Here is a 21,746-nt window from a genome sequence, read left to right as displayed (position 1 = left end):
GCTGTCCCGGAGTTAGGCCGCAACTCGCTACCTTGCCGGACTCGTGTTGTGCCCTGCCAACCGGCGGGGGCTGGGCTGCGAGCGCCGTCTCCGTTTGCTACCCCCTCTTGGTAGGCCGACTCACCCAGCCGTGAGGCATCCCAAAGTGAGTGGTCCTACGCGCACCCTTCGGTCCACTCGCCCAGCCGTGAGGCATCCCAAGGTGAGTGGTCCGGTCCCGGCACACCGCCCTCCGGTGTGCCTCCGTACCGACTGTTCTCCCCGTCGTTCTCCGCCCAGCGTCCTGCCTGTTCCTCAGCCCTGCGACATAGCTGTTCCTCAGGTGTGGGTGGGTGGGTCAAAGAAAAAGGGGGGTCCTTCGCCGGTGCTGCTCCCCCGCTCCCAAGTATAGTAGCCAGCTTGGGGGAGCCATGCTTATATCCCCCCCCTGCGTAGCTCGCCCCTGCCGGTGTTCGCCCCTCATTGGGCTGTTCGTATGGCGCTAGGGCCCCCATTGGCCGAGGGGGTTGGCGCCATGCCGGCGGCTGCAGCTGGGGGGGCGGGTAGCCTCCTGTACTGTGGGCGCTTCTTGGCGCCAAAAACCGGTTTTGCGGGGGTGGGGGGGGGGCGGCGTTGGTTATGGCGCCGGCCTCTTATGCCCCCGTTGGGGGCTGCCTCTGCGATAACCCCCGCACTTAGCCCACTCTCCCCCCCCAGTGGTACTCTCCCCACGTTGTATCCCTTGTGCAAATAAGCCAACGTACACACTTCTTGTGGTGGTCATTTGTTGGCCGCAGTTTTATTAGGAATACATGTAGTTATACTGGAAGTTTGGTAAAAGCTTTATTGGCATGTTAGTCTTGTCTCTTGGTCCTTCTGTCGGTTCTTTCCGGTTGGGTTTCCCCTTTCTTCTGCGTGGGAGGTGTAGCAGCTGTCCCGGAGTTAGGCCGCAACTCGCTACCTTGCCGGACTCGTGTTGTGCCCTGCCAACCGGCGGGGGCTGGGCTGCGAGCGCCGTCTCCGTTTGCTACCCCCTCTTGGTAGGCCGACTCACCCAGCCGTGAGGCATCCCAAAGTGAGAGGTCCTACGCGCACCCTTCGGTCCACTCGCCCAGCTGTGAGGCATCCCAAGGTGAGTGGTCCTGTCCCGGCACACCGCCCTCCGGTGTGCCTCCGTACCGACTGTTCTCCCCGTCGTTCTCCGCCACGCCGCCAGGGAGGCTCCCGTCTTCCTGCGGCTCCCCCCCTCTCTCCTGGGACGGCTTCAACTGCAATCCGCCATAGCCATGGCGCCCCACAGGTTGCTCCAAAAACCCCCATGCCTTCCTCGGACAGGTGCACCCCATCCTGTGCGTAGAGTTCTGGGCGGCCCGTGTGGATGAGCCAGTGCCTGACTGACTCCAAACCATTGATTCTGCAGAATTTGCTTACAGTGAGGTTCAGCTTCTTCCGGGAGTTCTCGACCGCTTTCTGGGATTCTGCACCGCGCCATACCTTCCTGCTGATCAGCTCCGACCAAATAATGTTGGTGCTCCTGAAGGCTTTGGCTGTCTCTGTGAGGTCCCTCTGTATGTTGTGGAGGAGTGCTCTCCTCCCCAGTTTGGCCAAATCGTTCCCCCCCAGATGGATAATCAGGATGTCCGGGTGCCATACCGCCTCCGCCTGTAGGTCTGCCAGGGTGGCCGGTAGCTGGTCCCACCTCATCCCTGGTTGGCCGTACCACTGCACGCAGGTGTCCCCTGGCCGTCCTTCCCGCTTGTGGCCCCCGCGTCGCCACCAGGTTTGCATCCGATTTATAAACGAGTGGCCCACCACCCACACCAAACGTGGTTTCCGTCCTGCTGGTGAAAGGACAGCAACAAAATTGTCATGTGGGTGCCTGACTGCTGGGGGGTGCCTTCGCTTCTCCCCCAGTCGCCCTGTATCTCATAGCAGCTGGGGCCTTACGTAGGTGCGGTATGCCCGTGACCGCCATCGCCCAACTGCTTGAATCCCCGCCTCGCTCATCCCATGCAGCGCGGCGGTAGTGGCAGCCCCTATCCAGAATGAATGGGACCCGAAGGCAGCTGGTGGCAGCCCTGCTTTGCTGAGTGCGAGTCGCAACATTGCTTTGAACTGAAATTTGCTCAGGTGCGTGCCATCACTGTGCCTGAATAAGGGGCCTTCACCGGCCGGGCGTATGGCCATAAAAGCCAGCAGACAGCATACTGCGCAGCAATCTTGTTCCCTGATGCATCGTAGTTTTATTAATGCTCCCTTGCCAGCCTGATCTGTTTTTGATCGTTTCAGCAGGATCTCCACTTCCCCTGCCCCGGGCGCCACGTCGCCCGCTTGCAAGCAGTGCTCAGCTGCCCCTGTCTTTGCTGGCGCCACCAGCTCGCTGAGGCGGAATGCCCCGAAGAAGGCGGTCGTAAAAACCGCCCTAAACAGTAGGAGCTCAAAGTCATCTTTGGCCACGCCCTGCAATGCCCCCATTAGGATGCCCAGCCTAGTGTAGTCTATTGGGCGCCTGCTATCCCTCCTCGTGCCCTCCGAGCGTCTCCAACCCTTCATTGCCGTTTTGATGTAGTGGGATGCAACTGGGTCGTGGCCGGTCATCAGCTTACTGTAATGTGACACTGCAGCCAGGTGGGCCTGTGCCCATGACCTGGACTTGTTGGCGTTAAACGCCCACTGTATGAATACTCCGGTTGCTCTGCCCGTTGCCCCCACATCGCCCAGGGTCTGGATGCCGCCCACTTGCATTACGGTAGCAACGTACTTCCTATACCTCCTGTTTGCCTCCGGTGCGAGTGCCTGGCCAATTAGTTCTGATAGGTCAACCCCGCCAGGCCCCACAGTGGTTCCGGAAAGGGGGTCATGTTCTGCTCCGCGCTGGCTGCTAGCTCCCTGAACCTTGCCATTCGTGCTCTGGACAGGGCGTCCGCCACCTCGTTTTCTACTCCCGGTACGTGGCGAGCTCTCAGGTCTATGTTGCCCTCCAACTGCAATTTAATCAGTCGGCGCATTAGTCTCAAAGTATTAGGGCACCTGGCTGTCCCTCTGTTAATCGCTTGCACCACCCCCTTGTTGTCGGACCAAAGTGTCAGCTTCATGTTCTTTAGGGCCTGCTTCCATACTGTGAGTGCGACTATGATAGGGAATAGCTCTAAGAAGGTGATATAGCTGGTCATGCCCTCCCTGTGCCAACTGCTAGGCCACTTCCCTGCGCACCACTTGTCGCCCAGAATCGCCCCAAAGCCCGTGCTACCTGAAGCGTCAGTGTACAGCGCGATCTGCTTGCTGGTCACCCAGCCTTCCCTCCATATCAGCACGCCGTTGAAGTCTGCCAGAAAAGTGTCCCACATTAGCAGATCCTGTTTGACTGCCGCACCCAGCCTCACATGATGGTGCTTCTGGTGGAGCCCGCATGTCAACTGTGTCAAGCGCCTGGCAAACGCCCTGCCCGCTGGGATCACTCTGGCCGCGAAGTTTAGCTTGCCTATGAGCCTTTGGATTTCCCTTAAGGAGGCTTTTTCCCGCCCGCAAAGGCCCCTAATTTCTGCCCTGAAATCCTCTACTTTGTCTGGGGGAGCCTGGACGTCCCTGCAATCGAGTCTATCTCTATCCCTAGGAAGGTGATGCTTGTAGAGGGGCCCATTGTTTTGTCCTGGGACAAGGGGATCCCTAGCTCGTCTGCCAAGTCCACAAATGCTGCCAATGTGTTCCCGCAAACCGCTGACCCAGCCGGGCCTGTGAAGAGGAAGTCATCCAGGTAATGGAGCTTCCCGCCCGCCGGGTGCCTGTCATGCAGCGCCCACTAGACAAAGGTGCTGAATATCTCGAAGTAAGCACATGAGACCGAGCAACCCATTGGCATAGCTTTGTCGAAATACACCCTCCCCTCCCACTGGAAACCTAATAAGTGGAAACTTGCCGGGTGTACCGGGAGTAAGCGGAAAGCGGACTCGATGTCCGCTTTCGCCATGAGCGCTCCCCGGCCTGTGGCCCTAACTAGGTCGATGGCATCGTCTATCGAGGAGTAGCTCACTGAACATACCTCCGCGCAGATCCCATCATTCACCGAGGAGCCGTCAGGGAAAGATAGGTGGTGTATTAACCTGTACTGTCCCTGCTCCTTCTTGGGCACCACCCCTAGAGGGGAGATCACCATTTCCATGCTCATGTCGGGGGGGAGGGGGCCCTCAATTCTGCCCAGGGACCTCTCTTTCTCCAACTTCTTAGTCACCACTCCTGGGTGTAGTAATGCCGATTTCAAGTTTTTGGTGCCGCCTGGCGGGAGGGGGCCTGAGAATGGGATGGGGAAGCCCCCCTTAAAGCCGTGAACTAAAGTTTCTGCGTCCTTCCTGTTGTGATATCTGTTTGCTAGCTTGCGTAACCGGTGTGTGTTGATTGGTGACCATGCTAGCCCAAATGCCGCCCACCCCCTGGGTCCCCCTGTGGCTCCCGTGTGCCCTTCACTATTTCTTCGCGTCTTTCCTGTCCCCCTTGTGTTCCTTTCTTCTCTTGCATGCTGCCGCTGGGTGCCCACCCCCGCAGGATGAGCAGCTGTGTTGGAATTTACATGATGCCCCGTATGTGCACTCGTTAGCCTCAAACTTCCAACATATTGCCGGGGACCCATTGGCGTGTGATGGTCTCCCTGCACTGGCCTGCCTGGTCTTTTGAAAAGGCTTCCCTCTACTTTTGTGGAAGGGGGGCCAAAAGGACTGCTCGCTCCTCCCCGCCCATGACCTGGCCTCCTTCGCTACCATCATCTTATGGATGAAGCCGGACACATCTTCCTCGTTCCACTCCATTTCGGGGTGCGTCTGCATTTTTAGCCTAAAGCCCTTGTCATATTCCAGCCATGCATCGCCTGGGAATTGCCTTTGCGCTTTATGGATGTTGGCTTCATAAAGCCATAAGTCAGCTGCGCAGCGTGGGAATTTCTCTACTATGATGCAGGCCATGATCCTGAATGCATCTAGCCAATTGTCGAAATTTCTTTCTTTGCGCTCCCTTCGCCTCTCCCTTCTTTCGTCGTCCTTCCTATCGCATGCCGTCAAGTCCAGCCCCTCTAACTGTATTTCCAACAGGGAGAAGATATCGATAAACTCTTTTCGCCAAATTCGCTCTTTTACTGCTGGCGGTATGAGGCATGCCAAGCCTGTCGCCCTGGTGGTCATAGATGCCGGGCCTGGTGACGGCCTTGCATATGGTTCGGCCATCGGAGGTGCCACGTGTGAGCTGCCCTGCGCGCTTGTGCCCCCCCAGGCTGCTACTGGTGCCCGTTGTCTCCCCCGGACCCTGCCACGCCCTGCCCTAGTGCTTGCACTCGTGCCTGCCCTGGGTCTATGTGGTGCCACGGCAGACCAGCCCGCTCCTCCCCTGCTGCTGCCTGTGCCCCCGTCCCCCGGTTCCCCTGTGCCTGTGCTCCTGCCGCCCCTGTGCTTAATCTCTGTAACAGCAACGGTGTCATAGATTTAATACATTCCTGCACTATTGCGCTGATATGCTCACCGGGTGTTGTTGTGTCACTGCCCCCTGGGCCTGGTCCCGCCGCCGCCGTGCTGGCTACAGGTGGTTGGGCCTTCCTCTGGGGAGTTTTCTTGGGAGCGGCTGCCTCCGCGAGCTTGGCTGGTGCCCTTCTTATCCTCTTGGCCGCCGGGGTTCTGGCGTGCATCTGCCGCTGGCCGCTTGTCCCCTCGCTGTTGTTTTCCTGCGAATAGCGGTCCATCCAGTCGTGCCCATGCTCTTGCGACGCAGCGTGGATCCTTTTCAACAGCTCTCCCAAATCCTCCTGCTGGCGCTTCCTGCCCCTCTTTGCTATCTCGTGTGCTCCTTAGGGATCTCCCCGCTGCTGGGTGCTGCTGCTTGCTATATGCACCAAGCTACCGGGTTAATTTGGCCAAAGGCGGGGTGCTGCCGCTGGCTATATGCACCAATTCCCGCCGTTACGCTCGAGATGCCGGTTTGCTACGGTAATGCTGTGCGTCACCTCCCTCACATTGCCCGGCAACCCGGCTTTGTTTATGCTGCCTCAGCGGGGGCGGTGGCCGCTTCGTGCTCTCCCTCTTGTAAGGCAATCCAACGCTGCCTCAGCCTGCCCCGTGAAGTCGTGCCTGCTTCCCAGTACTTGCGCCGGACCTCTGGGCACGGGGGACGCCGGTTCCTGCTCCCGTGGGCGCTTCCTCCTTCCGCTGCACTTCCCAGGTCGTGTGGCCGGCCCCACGCTGCTGTCTACCGCCGGCGGGCTGTCCTCGGCGGCCTCCTTGGGACGCGATGCACTTGGTTGGGAAGGCAGTGAGAACGGGCGGCGGACTCCACTCCGGAAGGACCGCGCAGCTGTCCCTGGTCGAGGCACTGGTCGTCCTGTCGGCACGGCAGTCTTCGGAGTCCTGGCAGCACGGCAGTCTTCAGAGTCCTGGCAGCACGGCAGTCTTCGGAGTCCGGGCAGTGATTCTCCTCACGACGGGTAAGATCGATGATTACTTCCGTTGTTCCGCTTCTCAAAGAAAAAGGGGGGTCCTTCGCCGGTGCTGCTCCCCCGCTCCCAAGTATAGTAGCGAGCTTGGGGGAGCCATGCTTATATTCCCCCCCAGCGTAGCTCGCCCCTGCCGGTGTTCGCCCCTCATTGGGCCGTTCGTATGGCGCTAGGGCCCCCATTGGCCGGGGGGGTTGGTGCCATGCCGGCGGCTGCGGCTGGGGGGGGGGGCGGGTAGCCTCCTGTACTGTGGGCGCTTCTTGGCGCCAAAAACCGGTTTTGCGGGGGTGGGGGGGGGGCCCGGCGTTGGTTATGGCGTTGGGGGCTGCCTCTGCGATAACATGCGGATTTTGGTGGTTAACGCACTAAAATCTGCATGACACAGTAAGTACTGTATGTTTTCCCCTGTTACATTTCGGCAGGTTTGACCTGCTGAAAATTAAAGAAGGTTGAGTTATTTAAGGCATCCGATATTGGATGCCTTAAATAACTTCAAACTCGTAATTCCGACTCATGCTCTAAACAAGAGTTTACACATGGGTTGGAATATTATGAGGAAATCGTAATCACCCTGGTGTCATGGGGAAAACGCATTTTCCCACTATAACTGCAGATAATCCTCCAATTTTTGCATTTTCTACGTTTAGAACTGTAAGCTTTGCACCGAAATATGAATTGATTTTTGTTGTTGTAAATCAGGATCTAGGATGAATTACGTCCGTAAAAGGTTTTGCAGACAAGGCCCTCATTCGCCAGACTTAGGGGCATATTATCAAGGACGGCATTATAATTATCGCCGGTTTAGCGGCAGAAAACTGCCGCTAAAGCGGCGATAATGGGCTTGATAATATGCCCTGGAGAATTCCAATAGAAGCCCATGTTGACACCAGAACATGGACTTCTATTGGAATTCTCCAGGGCATATTATCAAGCCCATTATCGCCGCTTTAGTGGCAGTTTTCTGTCGCTAAACCAGCGATAATTTTTAATGCCGTCCTTGATAATATGCCCCTTACTTTTATGATCCCACAGCTCTTCAACCACGGGTTTGAATTTGCATGGGAGACTCATCATGATGCCAGTTTTGAGGGTCTGAAGATGACCATATATTGGTTCTTTCCATATCGCTTTACCATTTCATCAGTGCAGTTAATTAACAGTGTACCACTTAAAGTTCTTCGATTGTTACTCCTTATTTTTTCCTCTATACATTTCCTTTCATCACGCTATACCAAACTGGCTAGAAGTTTTTGCGCAGTGCCATCCAGCATACTTAAACGGAGCCCTTCAAAGGAGAGGAATATGTTTCAAAGTTAAAAAGAGCATTGACAAAGCCAATAGGGCCGGCTTGGCAAGCTTGCAGCGTTATGTCTTTATTACTTACTGGCATATACAATCGAGATTAAAAACCAAAATCAAAAATCTGTGGGGAGCTGGTGCCCCCTTGCAAAAAACAATTATAAAATAGAGAAAACGAAAAAAATGAAAAGATTGGCCCAACTGAAATGTGCTATATTTTAGGCAGATGTGCATATGTGATCAAGCAACATGCTATCACCATAGGTTCAAGAGAGCCAGTGGCTGAAGAGGACTGACCCATTGCACATGCTGTATGCTATGGTGGGCAGAATCATAATATGAATGACAGACCAGTTAATATATTCATGAATGTATATACAAATGTATTTTCCTTTATGAATTTATTTGAAAGCACGAGACTGGACATATAGCTAACGCTGTCTTTAGGCTGGACCTAAATTATCTGCGGGGAAATTTTGATTTAAAATGTGCAAATAAAAGGGTTCTCAAAAAGTGTAGACATTGGAAAATAATAACCTCCCTCCCGCTCCCCGCCTTCTCGGCAGGTCCGAACTATCCTGTACAGGTGTCTAGCATCGTTCTGGGTCAAGATTACACTTCAAAACATTTCAACATTAAAAAGAAAATAAATGTCACTCCAGTTAGCAGAATAATGTAACTGTAGCAACAGCTATTGATGTCTGTGGAATTACAAATATGTTTATTTGTTACAGATGGCTTCTTCTATTATGTTTTATGTGGTTTGTATGTTGAAGCAATCATGTCTGCAACGATGCACTGAAAAACAGTTTCAGCTGCGAGGATGCAGAAGGGTAGCTGTTATGTTTTGTTGCATTTGTGATGAGGCGCACGTGCACCAAAGTACCATCACAGATTATGAGGAAGCAGCAGCAACAGTGGGAGCAAGAAAAAGAGGAGACTGGACTGGTGGGTTTATGTAGTGCGAGGATTGTTTGTTGTGCAAAACTGTGGTTACAATATTTCTTTCAAGAATTCTAAAATGCCACTGTACATTTATCTCCGCAGTTTTCTTTCCTCTTTCCGATATTTGAGTTGTTGAACACGCATCTCCATGATTTGCCTGGAAATGTGTATTTTGGCAAAAGCTGACCGCTGAGTGTCGCGCACATCCATCTTTTATTCTGGCGTCTTTAATTCACTTTAAAGGACACGATTGAATTTACCCTGCCATTAACACCTACGGCAAACTGAGGAGGATGCGTCCGTCCTAAGGACCCAGAGGTCGGAGTGCTGCCCCAGGAAATGATTGTCGAGGACAGTATTCTGCAGCTAAGTAATCCTGTGTCACATTCTCTCTCTGCCCCTCTGCACCCAGCTCGAGGGATCATCTTGAAATCTACCATGGCCCAAATATCTCTCGACCTACTTGATATTTTTTTAATGCAACTGTCTCCATGCACTCACCTACAAACTCTCGTTGAATCTCATTTTCGAATCAATGTCGTAGGTATGTTTTGAGACAGCTCAGTAGAGACATTCACTCATTGCCTTTCGGAAAAGGGCCGCAACTCCCGATGTGTTTCAAGTTAGTGTCACTATCAATCACAAGGTGTGTTGTTCCTAACAGAAGGGAAGAAGCTGGGTTAGAGACTCAAATGGGAAAGGGGGTAGCTCCCATAAGGAGCACGTGCTTCATCGTAGGGCAGCTCCTCCTTGGGCATTGGCCCCACAGGGGGGTTCCTTGCCAGAGATCTTTTTCCAGTGGTTATAGCCGTAGATGAAGTGGGTGTGTGTGAGAAATGTGGTGTATGTACAAGAGTGGAGTGTGGGGTGGATACATTTAAAAATACCTATGGGAACTAGCTGTAATAACTTTATTGAGTGGGTCCCATGTTATGAATAAAACCTTTCATACTTGCATAAGGGGATTATAATGGTCTCGTCATCACGCTTATGCCATTGAGCATTGCAGCTCAGGCTCAACTATGATCTGCCCTATGATGAAGCATGACACCCCCGGGGTGTGTGAGGGCCCTTGCTCCTTATAGGAGCTACCCCCTTTCCCGTTTGGGTCTCTAATCCAGCTTCTTCTTTTCTGTTAGGAACAGCACACCTCGTGATTTACAGTTCAAACCTTGGGGCTTGTGTGTCGGACCTTTATTTACCCCCGGTCTCCTCTGGTTGATGTGTTACATTGTCACTATGGTCACATGCCTGTAACATCTCAACGTGTTTCATGGATCTCCTTTTACATAAGCAAAATTCTGAGTGAGTTTTGTTTGTGAGAGACTGGTTTGTGTAGAAAATATCTCACAGAGAGACATTTTCCTTGAATGAGACACTTTCTCCTTGAGCTAGTCTCCTCCTGGTATCCAGTGTAACTTTTTTTGTGTGAAGTATACCCTCACAGAGAAAACCTACTCAAGATACAGGCAAAGTGTATTTCACGCAATAAGGGTAATTTTCCAAATGTATGTGTATTTCACAAAAAATGCAAATTTCGCACAGTGCTAGTTGCCATTCACGTACATGACAATATAAGTAGCATACATGTAAAGCTTTGCCAGTGCCTCCATGTAGCTGTTGGAAGGCCTAGGTGACAACACAGATGAACGGGGAACACAATGATGTATATTAAGCTCCTTGGGAGGAACATAGATTTCTTGTGTCTGTGTTAAAAACTGTTTCTGGGCACCAATAGAGATCTAGTCTCACTTGGGGATCATTCCCAGCACAGTTGACTTTTTTGAAGTGGTTTGCTCGCCTTTGTGTGATATTGAACTAATGATCATCTTGTTGCATTTATACATTTTTGGCCAAATCCCACAGCACACTTTCCAAACTAAGACTGCTAGTCATACTGACACTAGACATTGTTGAGAACCCTTTCATTTAAGGACATTTGAGTGATTTTGTTGGAATTGGCCACAGATATGTTGGAATATCACAATTTCTAAGCTCGATGTCCCTAAGTGTTGCCAAACAGTGCCTTATCTTGTACGTGCTGTTTCAAAGGATGAACTGATTATAAAAATAAATTACTTAATTTTTTGTATCTTGATATTAAACCTTTTCTAGGCGTTAAACTTTGAAGAAAGTTTCATAGGAGCCATATGTGACTTCAGATCAGGCTGGTGAGACGAGAGTGATGTTTGTTATTTTAACATGTAAGGGTTAAAATAATCAGTTCTTGTACATGTCACTTCCTGGAGTATGATTTGTGGTGTCCTAACTATGATGGTCATTACGATGGCGGGCAGACTCGAGTCCGCCCACCACCATAGCGGTGCCTGGGACTGCCCTCCTGCAACGTGGCAGTCCTGCATATCAGATTATGATGCGACCGCCACCGTGACGGTCGCATCTGGCATAGTTAGCATTGTGGCGGGTGCTGCTGGTTGCAGCACCCGCCGCAATGCTAAATATTCAGGTCATGATTTTCACTGCACTGTGCGGCAGGTACCATGCGGTGCCTGCCACCCAGTGCAGTGAGGGGGTACCATGGGTACCCCCAACAGTGCACCACCACCACCCCAACACATGGGGGGCCCGCAAAGGTCCCTAAAATGCATTCTCCGCCAGCCTTTCAATGGCGGTTTACCCGCCACAGAAAGGCTGGCTGCGGCAAGCATCGTAATATGGCGGATGGTGCCTGCTAAGCACCGCCACCATATTACACATGTTGACCGCTTCGCCAGGCAATCGGAACGATTGCCTGTGGCGGAACAGTGGGGGGTGGTCTTTACGACCGCCACAGTACCGGAACGATTCCCCAGTCATCGTAATATGGCGGGGGGGAGTGCTGTCCAATGGCGGAAGGCCCGCCACCGCATGGCTGGCAGTGGCGGGCCTTTCCACCATTGTAATCAGGCCCTATATATCCTGCGACCTTGGATTAACAGTTAAGGGTCAGAAACGCAACAGCTATGACCATTTGCGACACTCTTCCTGCTCCTCGCTGTCTCCTCCACTGCATACGACACCATTCGTGTTGGGCTTTAAATGGTAACTTTTTCAGCTAACCTGGTCCCTGTATCCGGCCTGTGATCCATTGTGGTCGGTCTGAACTTGTGACTTTCATCCGATTCTTGCACTACCAGATTACTGTGAGTGATGCGTTGTGCTTTTAGGCACTATACTTACCTTAAACCTTTTAAATTGAATATCTGCGTTTCTACTGAATGAATTCTTGTCGTTGAAATGTATTACAATTTACTCTATTTTTCTAAATTGGTGTGGAATTTTTCTGATGTGGTTTCACTTTATTACTGTTCATGTGCTGTATAAATCCTTTACACATTGGCTCTAAGGTAAGCCTCCAAGGCCGTTGGAGGTTTGGCCATTCGGTCATCTACCCGATTAAGATTGGGTCATCGAATGTCTGTCCTCGCCGGGCCGAACCTGTTGGTAAGGAGCAGACAAAACAGCAAATTGAACTCCACACCATGGGAGGCAACTTCCATGGTAAGGGGGTCATTTCGTTTCAAGATTTTGTTTTTGAAAATACAACAACATATGAAAAGTTTGAGGACAGGACTGCCATGTTGACAGAGCTGTCTGTCAAATATTTAGGGGCAGATTTACAAGGCCCTTGTGCCACTTTTGCGTCATTTTTAACATGGGAAAAGTGGCGCAAAAGTAGCGCAAGGATCTTGTAAATAAGCCCCTTAGTAGATTGACAGGCTGATGTTAAGAGATGTTCGCTGGACCTGCAGACTTCTCTAAATTTGGTGGGCAGAGGACCCTGTGTATGGTAGGAGTAAAGTACTCTGCCATAGTGAAGTTTTAACCTCCGTCTACCAAACTCTAAATCAGGCACTAAATGCCGGGCCCTCTAAAAGCTTATTCCATTTTTACCCCATGTCATAATCAACTGTTTATAAGTGTTAATAGAAAATACTCCAGGCAAAAAGAAATCATGACAGCTGGCAACATTTAGTGGTATAGCTAAATCTATACATAGATTTTGCACAAGGAGTGCATGTACCCTGAAATGTGCAAGGCCTCAGGCATTATGTCTCCTCTTGACGACCCAGTAATGATGGGGGTTCAATGAATAAACTGACGCATGCTTCACCCCACCTTACCGACCACCTGAATGTCTCACAAAAACCCAAGTTGTCGTACAGACTGAGATGGGGTGTTTTCTGCTCTTTTCCTGTGTAATGTATTGTGGGGTAGAATTAAGCTCTTTGCAATATGCATACTCAATCTCCACTCATGCACTGTAATTGCACATTTTATCGCTGCTGATTTGTATTACGTGTTTTCATAGAAAATACACATTTAGAGATTAGAAAAAATGTCCACTGGTACGAGAGATCAGAAGACTAGATTTTATTTTTGTTTTCATTGACTTAATCAGGCCATTAACATTTATCATATATTACAGTGCAGATGAGGAATGACACAAGGAGATAAGGAATGGACGTGCCATGAGCTGAATACCCATTGGGCAACTGCAAGGTGCTTGCATAATAAATTAGGCCTCCTGGTTTTATGGTATTTATTTTTTTGACATTTCCGTCTGTATTTACCCTTATTTATTTTATGCTAATTTTATCTGTATTTATCCATATTTATATTGGGTTTTGTGAAAAAATGTATCTGAGACGAGTATATTTCTACCTTTATTTTTCAATAACCAATTTTATTGAAACTCCACAGCAGGTACATTCATCAAGATATACAATACATGTTGGAAACAAAATAACAGTGAAGGTATTATCTTTGTCCCAGCTGGCGACATCAATCACCTTGCATAGATCAACCATAAAATGAGCACCATTTCCCCAAACCCTATCATGTTTGTGGGGACATCCACTTGCAGTATATAAAGGTTTCTCACGCTGGGCATACCAATCAACTCCTCTCCACCAACTCGAAAGTGAGGGTTCGTTGGTTGCCTCCATGCATGCACCACATCCCTTTTAGCTGCAAGGCAGACCACTCCAATAAAACTCTGCTCGGCCCGGGCGCCCCCAAACTCCTCCACCAACCCCAAGAGGACAGAGCGCGGAATCAAGTTTCCTGAGTGCCCAAGGACTGCAGAAAGCTCTTCAGCCACCTGGCCCCGGCAAGGGTGGAGTGCCGGGCAGTCCCAGACCATATGGAAGAGATCTGCGGCAGGGAAGTAACATCATGGACATGCAGCCAGAACACTGGGTGACGTGATGTAGACAGCTGGGAGAAAGATAGATCGCGTGGAAGTAGTTCAATTGTATCATGTGCATACAGGATGAGAATTGCCAATTCTCGTGGGGCCATACAGGCCTCCCTCTAGTCAACCTCATCAAGGTCTCCCACCTAAGCCACCCATTTCTGTCTGAGTAGGTCAAAGCTTTCAGGGGCGTGAATAACCAATGTTAAATTGCAGAGATGGCCCCTCTCCCAGGTGGGCTAAGAAAATGTTATCCTCAAGCGGGCTATAGTCGGCAATTAGGGTGTCCAGCAGAATGTGTGACCGCAGGCTATGCTGCAGCTGAAGAAAATGAAAGAACTGCAAGTTCGCTAGCGTGTATGACTTTTTCAAGTTCTGGAATGACATTAGGTTTTCCCCTTTGTATACGTCCCCCAAATATGAAATGCCGATTTGATCACATTGAACAAAGCCCTTAAGAGCAGATAGATGTGGAAGCAAGGTTCCCCACCATATAGGGGTCATCCTAGTCACACTGCGGTTCCCACATTTAAGGCTTAAAGCCACCCTCCTGCAGACACTTGGCATCCATGTATAGGACGACAACGTGGAGGGGCCCAAGGAGGCCATCAAGACCCAAGAAGTGCTATTCCAGACGACACAGCGGGTCATCCAAATCTCTGGTGAACCAATTGTTGATCGATAACAGATGCACCACAAGATCATATATGTATATGTCAGGCAGCCCAAGACCACCGAAGAAGGGTGATTTATGTGCTGAAGAGAAGGCCACCTTGTGGTGCCCACCCAAAATTTGCAAGTTTGGAAGACAAAGAGCGGAACCATCTACGTGGGATAGGGTAGGGGAAATTCGCCAAGACATACAGGTAACGTGGCAGGCATATCATTTTGAAGAGCGCAATGCACCCCATGGGATAGAGTGGTAGGCCAACCCATCGGTGTATGATCCGATTAAGAGCCTAAGTCAGGCCCTGAAAATTATGAGCCTATGCCAAATCAATAAGGTGAGACACATAAATCCCCAGATATTAAAGGAGTTCCCCCGGACGGGGACATTGGAGTGCCAATAGCGTCCCTCAGCATCATCCCTCACTTCCACCCAAAAAGATTTGCTGATATTAATCCACAGGCCTTAAGTGTCAGCATAGAGGTAAAGGATCTCAAGGCATCAGGGTATGATCAAGAAACAAAATAATATTTTCAGCATATAATGCTATACGGTCCACTAGCCCACCACCCCATCGCCATTTCCACACCTGATCATCGCACTGAATGAGATGAGCAAAGGGCACTATCGCAAGGGCAAACAAGAGTGGGGGAAAGCGGGCAGTCTTGGCATTAACCCCACCGGATGGGAAAGGGTGCAGATAACACACCATTCACCCGAACCTGAGATGGACCATCATATGAAACGTGGCTCCAAGACCTGCCCGCAAAAGGATTTCTCAATTTATTTAACCAATAAATATGCATTCATGCCTGAATGCCTGACAGGTTTCAGGGAAATAAACATGCTTTTATAAGAAAACATGCAAATTTGAATATTGAGGTTGTGCATATCTACTGCTGTTTAAGGCTCTTTACTAAAATGTCTTTATTTTTTTAACCCCTTACCTTTCAATCGATAGAGCTATTAGCCTGGTAGTTATGAATGACAGCCCAAATAAATACAGATGGGAAAATAAATGGTTTTCTGTTCTATTTACCTCTAAATATCAGTAAAAAGGGACAACAGGGAGCCTTAATAATAATGTCGAAGTCATTATATAATGGGTACTATATATAAAGCACAAAGTATTAAGAAAAGTAAATCAACATTTAAATAAGTCTAGATATTCTCCGCCTAACTCCACATTAATGTACCTATGCAGTACAAACATCTTCAAGGCAGGTAGATGTGGAGTTAGGAAAATTAAATCTATACTTCCCCATATGCACTTACCTTTTAATATTTTGTCCGCAATATTCTTGTATGTCCATATTCTTTATGTTGATATTCTGCCCTACAATCCCTAGTTCCTATCATATTATCACTTCTACTCTTGCAATGGAGTAGCATCATCATTTGATATAAAACTAAATCAAATGAATAGTGCTTTTTTTAAACTTGAGTTTTGACAGCAGAGCTGTCAAACAGACCTATTGTCACTAATATACTTACAGTGGCATGTTGCTCCGCATGTTTCAACTATTGGCTTCTTTCGACTAGCTCCTTTCAGCAACTGGCTTGATACTTTCTCCCTTCAGTTTCTAGTCTTGGCCCAGTCCAGTGGAGTATTCGTCTTTCACCTAATGTTAGTGGCTGTTTTGATGTACCTTTATTTTTCAAATAGCTTGAACTACATGAGGAAATACGTGCCCATTGATTACAGACTTCACATCTCCTCGATGTACGTTGCCCTAGTGTTCTCTCTAGCTTCCTTCTCTGTGTTTCCCTGTTCCTTTCTTCTCCCCCTCCCTCTTTAGCAATTATCATACTATGCCTTTTTATTTTAGGTGGGTTTGGCCTTAATATGGTAACGCTGTGTTTCCCTGCTTTAGCCCATTAAACCCAGGCCTATTGCTTTGCCAATGCTTGTTCTTAGCTTGTATAACCTTTCAGTAATTGGCACAGAGTTTAGGACCGGAATGACATGCAATTTGACATGCAGCTGCGAACATCTTCTCTTCCCCAGCCATCATACATCAATTTCTTGCAGCGTTTTCAACAAACCCATTAAAAAGAACGAAACAGCAGAAGTCAAAATAAAATTCACAAAAGTAAAACCACCCAGCCATAGTACAACGGCTGCCGATGTGAGATGCAAAAATAATGTATGGAAATACATTACAAAGAAGATAGGATGAATTAACATGAGGATGGGTGCAAGGGCATGGTTACGATCCCAGACATTATAAGAGACCATGTTCATTTTGCAATTTCAAGATACAGTTTCAGAGTTGTTTTCCAGCCTCAGTTCCAAAATGTGTTCTCTGCTAGGGACAACCTTCTTTGACAGTTCATGTGTTTTCCTACTTCAGGCATAGGGTTTCTCGCCCTCAACATCTGAGAAAGAGAAAAAGGGAGGCAAACGAATGTTAACAATGCTATAGTTTCAGAATCACAATGTACATGACAATATCCTTCACAAAGCTTCCGGTTCTGCATGAATATACGACCCAGCCTCTAGGTGCAGTCTGAGAGTCTGGACTGTATTACATAAACGTCAGTTAATCAAAATGTCAGAGGGATCAGAAGTAACGCCCCCAGTGACATCACAGAGTTTTTCTGGTCCAGCCCTAAGCCTTCAAGCCTCTTAATTGCTGCTGAGACCCTAAAGGAAGGGCAAGATGTGCAAACTACAGCAAGTTAGCATGCTACTAAGACAGGGTGGCCACATAATTTTGCTTCAACAAAGGTACAGGAATAACTTAATTGTCAGCGCTTACCAGCATAAAAAACACAGAACATAAGGTCCTGATTTAGATCTCGGCAGACAGGTTGCTCCATCACAACGGTGACAAATATCCTGTCCACCGAAATATAAATCACTTAGGATATTGATGGAGCAAGGACTCGTAGAAAAGAGACTTGCTCGGAGGCGATCAACTCCTTTAACTTACTAATAAGTTATTAAATTTGTTTTGTGTAAAACTAATGCGCACCACACAAACACGCGGGATAGTGAAGCTTACCTATGTGTTTACTAACGCTAATAATATGAACGAAGGACTAAAATTGCTTTAAACGGGGAAATCTTTACCGCGCATGCGTCAACTGCATCTACGCAGTATGACAAGCTAAAGGTTGGAGGGAAATTCTTGCACTTGAGCAGAAGGCATTCAAATGGAGTCTTAGAGACTCGCGTGCATGGCATCTGCTGTGCTGAAAAGAAAAGGAGCTATTTTACTAAGGCTAATGCGGGGAAAGTATTAATAAGTAAAGGGGAATAGAGTAGAGATGGGTGGTATACAGTGAAACCATTTCGTTTTTAAAGTAACATTTGTCTTTCTGACTTTATCACTGGTGCGCATTTGGGCCTCTCATGTATAACTGAAGTAAGCTGAGCCATGTGATGACTGCGCATGACTACTGAAAGTGAACCTGGAAGGATGACACAAAGTTTAAATAAAAGCCAAGGTTGTAAAGTGTCCCAGCCTGAGAAAGAATGTTGAAAAGTTCAACAGAATGGACCTGTATGTTAGATTTTTAACAAATGTTGCAGATGAAATATGAATGCGGGTGGGAAAATAAAGCATGAATAAAAGTTAAGGGGATGGGTTTGCGAACAATGGTCTAACTGAATAAAGTGACATTTAAGCATGGTGTGATGATCTCCCCCCCTTGCCTGACCAATTAGATTTCGAATTTTCACGATATTGAAACTTTAGTGGGTGGTACATGACGAACAAATGGTATCATTGAGATAGCTTTTACTTAGTTAATTAGCACAAGGGCATGAGAGACTGTGAGGCAGAGATGCTGTCTGTCTAGCGGGTCGGTGTAGCAGGTGATGATGATGCTGGGAGAGATGCTGTGAGATGCTGATGAAAAATCGAATGCAGAACCTTCTATCCTAATTTAATTGGGTTAGATCAGAAGATCGTGGAATAATCTCGCGGAGGAACAGAGTGTCAGAGAAAGGGTGTGGCGCAATCGTCGGTTCTAGAGAGGTCTACTATCCTGTCCTGAAAATCCTGTCCTGAAGTGTTTGTCACCTGAACTATCCCGGGGGACCCTTAACAGCCCTTTGGCCAGGGGGGTGGTCTTCAGACCATTCTTGGTAACTATAATTTCATGGTATTAGTAGATGTTCTTTTCTCTCTATCCTCTCCTTTTTGATCAGTGAAAGGTTAGTTAAGAATAATGAATAACTAATCCTAATATTGTGAATATATATCTATATACCGATAATCTCTGCAATAGGTAGTTTATTTGAATCCACTTCTAAATATCTTGATTCTTTTCTTCAACCATGTGTTAAATCACTTCCTGCTTACATTCAAGACACAGGACATTTTCTTAGCAGAATTGCAGAGATTGATTGGAGAGAATCATATATCCTAGCAACGATGGATGTAACAAGCCTGTATACTAGCATTGCACATGTTGATGGTCTGAAAGCTACTTCTCATTATTTGAAAGCTAGACCCATCCAATTCTAGCAGCATTCTATGATGCTTCTGGAAATGTGTAGACTATGTCTCACAAACAATTTTTTCCTTTTTGGAGCAGACATGTACAAACAACAACGGGGCACGGCGATGGGCACCTGCTTCACCCCCAGCTATGCTAATTTGCATATGGGTTGGTGGGAGGAGCAGGTGCTCAAAGTCCTGCACAAAACGGCCTGGGAGAAAAACATCGTCTTCTGGGCTCGTTTTATTGATGATCTATTCATGGTGTGGGATGGGACCATTGCCAGTGCAAAGGAGTTTATTGATCTTATCAATGACAATGACCTAAACCTCAAGTTCACGGAAACTATTAGTAGATCATCAGTACCCTTTCTAGACTTGGAAGTATATGTCATGGGCGGGAGCATCCATACGAAAACGTACAGGAAAATCTCGGCAGGAAATTCAATTCTTCACGCAGGGAGCTTTCACCCCCAGTGTCTAAAAAAGAGCATTCCATATGGGGAACACATTAGAATGAAAAGAAACTGCAGTGAGGGTATTGAATTATCTAAAGCACAAACTGATCTTAATTCAAGATTTTTACAGAGAGGCTTTGAGACTAAAACTTTGAACCAGGCTATGAAGAAAGTTGAGGGTTTACAAAGACACCAACTCCTTATGAGACCAAATGAGCAAACTGCTAAAATGAGACAAGACAAGGGTGAGGCCATAAGACTAATAACTGTTTATTCAGCATACCAGGCTGATGTTAGACACAGTCTGACTAGACATTGGCATCTGCTTAAAGGGGATCCAATTCTGAACACCCTTATTCCTAACAGACCATTGCTTACGTTCAGAAAGGCAAAATCAATGAGAGATGAATTGGTGGTAACGAGCCCTGAGTTAAAAACTAAACAGACTTGGCTTAAACCCAGCCCAGGTTTTCATCGATGTTTTAAATGTAAAGCATGTAAAATTGGGAAAAATGAAACTCAGGTGATCTCCGCATTGATAAAAAATCCGTGGAAAATCAGATGCTCGCTTAACTGCAGAAGTGATTATGTAGTCTACATTCTGAAATGCTCTTGCCCTAAGCTATATGTCGGGAGTACGATACATATGGTACATATTCGGATTTTACAACATTTAAGGGCAATTAACAACAAAGATCCCAACTATGTAGTTGCCCGACATATCCATGAGACTCATAATGGGAATGCAAATGAGTTATGTTACTTTGCCATTGACCAGGCTCCCAAATCCCGGAGGGCAGGTAATAGGGAGCGGCAATTGAGACAACTGGAATCAAGATATATCATTTTATTCAACACTAGGATGCCGCATGGCCTGAACTCTGAGGAAGATTTACATGTTCATCTATAAATCAATTTAACCAGATAGATCCTTTGTTGTTCGTATTTTAATAGAATTCTGTATATAGATTTTAGAAGGTTACTGTTGGTTTCAACCGACTTGTGTAATTAATTTTTTCTCAACATGTACATATTTAATCATGTCAGTCCAGTTGAAAATACTGTGTTCAAAAATCAGAAATGTTTAAATTTAAATGTTCTGTTTTCCACATATAACAAGTATTGATACCACAGAGGATGGTCAAAAGATCAGAAATATTTAAATTTTGTATATAGAAGCACTTGCACTTTTTGTATATAGTAAACCACTCGACAGGTATAAATCTCTAAGACAGCTCAATAAGATGGAATATGAACAAATATTCATTTTTTACCTATTCAGGATAGAAAATTTTAATAATATATATATATTTGTTTATTAATATGAGACCCCATCCCAAACTTAAAAAGCACCGATTGTGAAGCCCTTTGTTATTTTAAAACTCTTAATTTGATTTGCCTTTCAGATATTTATTATAATTGAGAGTAACTCAGAGAGAGAAAATTAAGCGATTGGAGAACACAATGAAAAAGAAGTCATACTATGATAGTTGACCTTAAGATAAAAGATAAATTGAAGAGCTGTTAACATCGACAAGATAAATCATGGGAAACAGAACAAATAGTAAACTGGGTACCATTCTAGGCTCAGTAACGTTAATCTGGAAACAAAGAACCCATTCACTGGCTGAGATTGTATGTTGAAAGACGACACTGTGTCAAAATTATATCACTGGCTATGAGGAATGTGAAGTAACCATTTGCAAACAGAAATTTTTGTGTAGGTCAGGAATGTTGGGCACTGTGCCTAGGACCTACAGAGCAAAGATTTTTTTTCATTTATAATTTTTCTACTATGCTATACGTGAAATGGCTTTTTGCACTTTTTTGCACTTGCACCTTATCTGCACATTAGGAGAGAAGCACTATGCACTTTATCTTTGTAATAATTTTTACATGGAAATAGTTTTATTGGGAACATGCCTTTTTTTAAATTAGAAATTCGTGATGAAATTTCTGTTTAAACAATGTCTCATTATTTCACGCGCATACAAGCATTTATCTTTTAAAGCAATAATCAAGAAATATATTCTTTTACAATAATCTTTGCTCTTGGAAATGCTTTTAACAGCTAAAATGCACCAGATGACTCACCAACTATGAAATAATAGTGGGGATTGCTCATTAGCTGTGTGGATAAAGTTTTTGTTTTAGACAAAAAATGGGAACTTGGCATGATTACTTGTATTCAGACAAAATCACAAAGTCTTTTTTCCATGTTGAGTAGCCAGTGATTGGTGGAATTAATCATGTGACCTTTTATCGCAGTCTATGTTTTTGTATT

The 21,746-nt window shown here is 47.1% G+C and overlaps 1 protein-coding gene across 1 annotated transcript in view; it reads right to left on the bottom strand.

The window, feature by feature from the left end:
* Nucleotides 1–13,347: 13,347 nt before the first annotated feature.
* Nucleotides 13,348–21,746, bottom strand: part of BANK1 (B cell scaffold protein with ankyrin repeats 1) — a 2,329,074-nt gene continuing 2,320,675 nt past the window's right edge. Inside the window, exon 17 of the mRNA XM_085636022.1 lies at nt 13,348–16,932. The gene's annotated coding sequence lies outside the window, so the exon portion shown is untranslated. The remainder of the gene's footprint in view (nt 16,933–21,746) is intronic.

This window comes from Triturus cristatus, chromosome 2_1, assembly GCF_964204655.1.
Source record: "Triturus cristatus chromosome 2_1, aTriCri1.1, whole genome shotgun sequence".
Lineage (NCBI taxonomy): Eukaryota > Metazoa > Chordata > Amphibia > Caudata > Salamandridae > Triturus > Triturus cristatus.
This window is presented reverse-complemented; position numbering and strand designations above follow the sequence as displayed.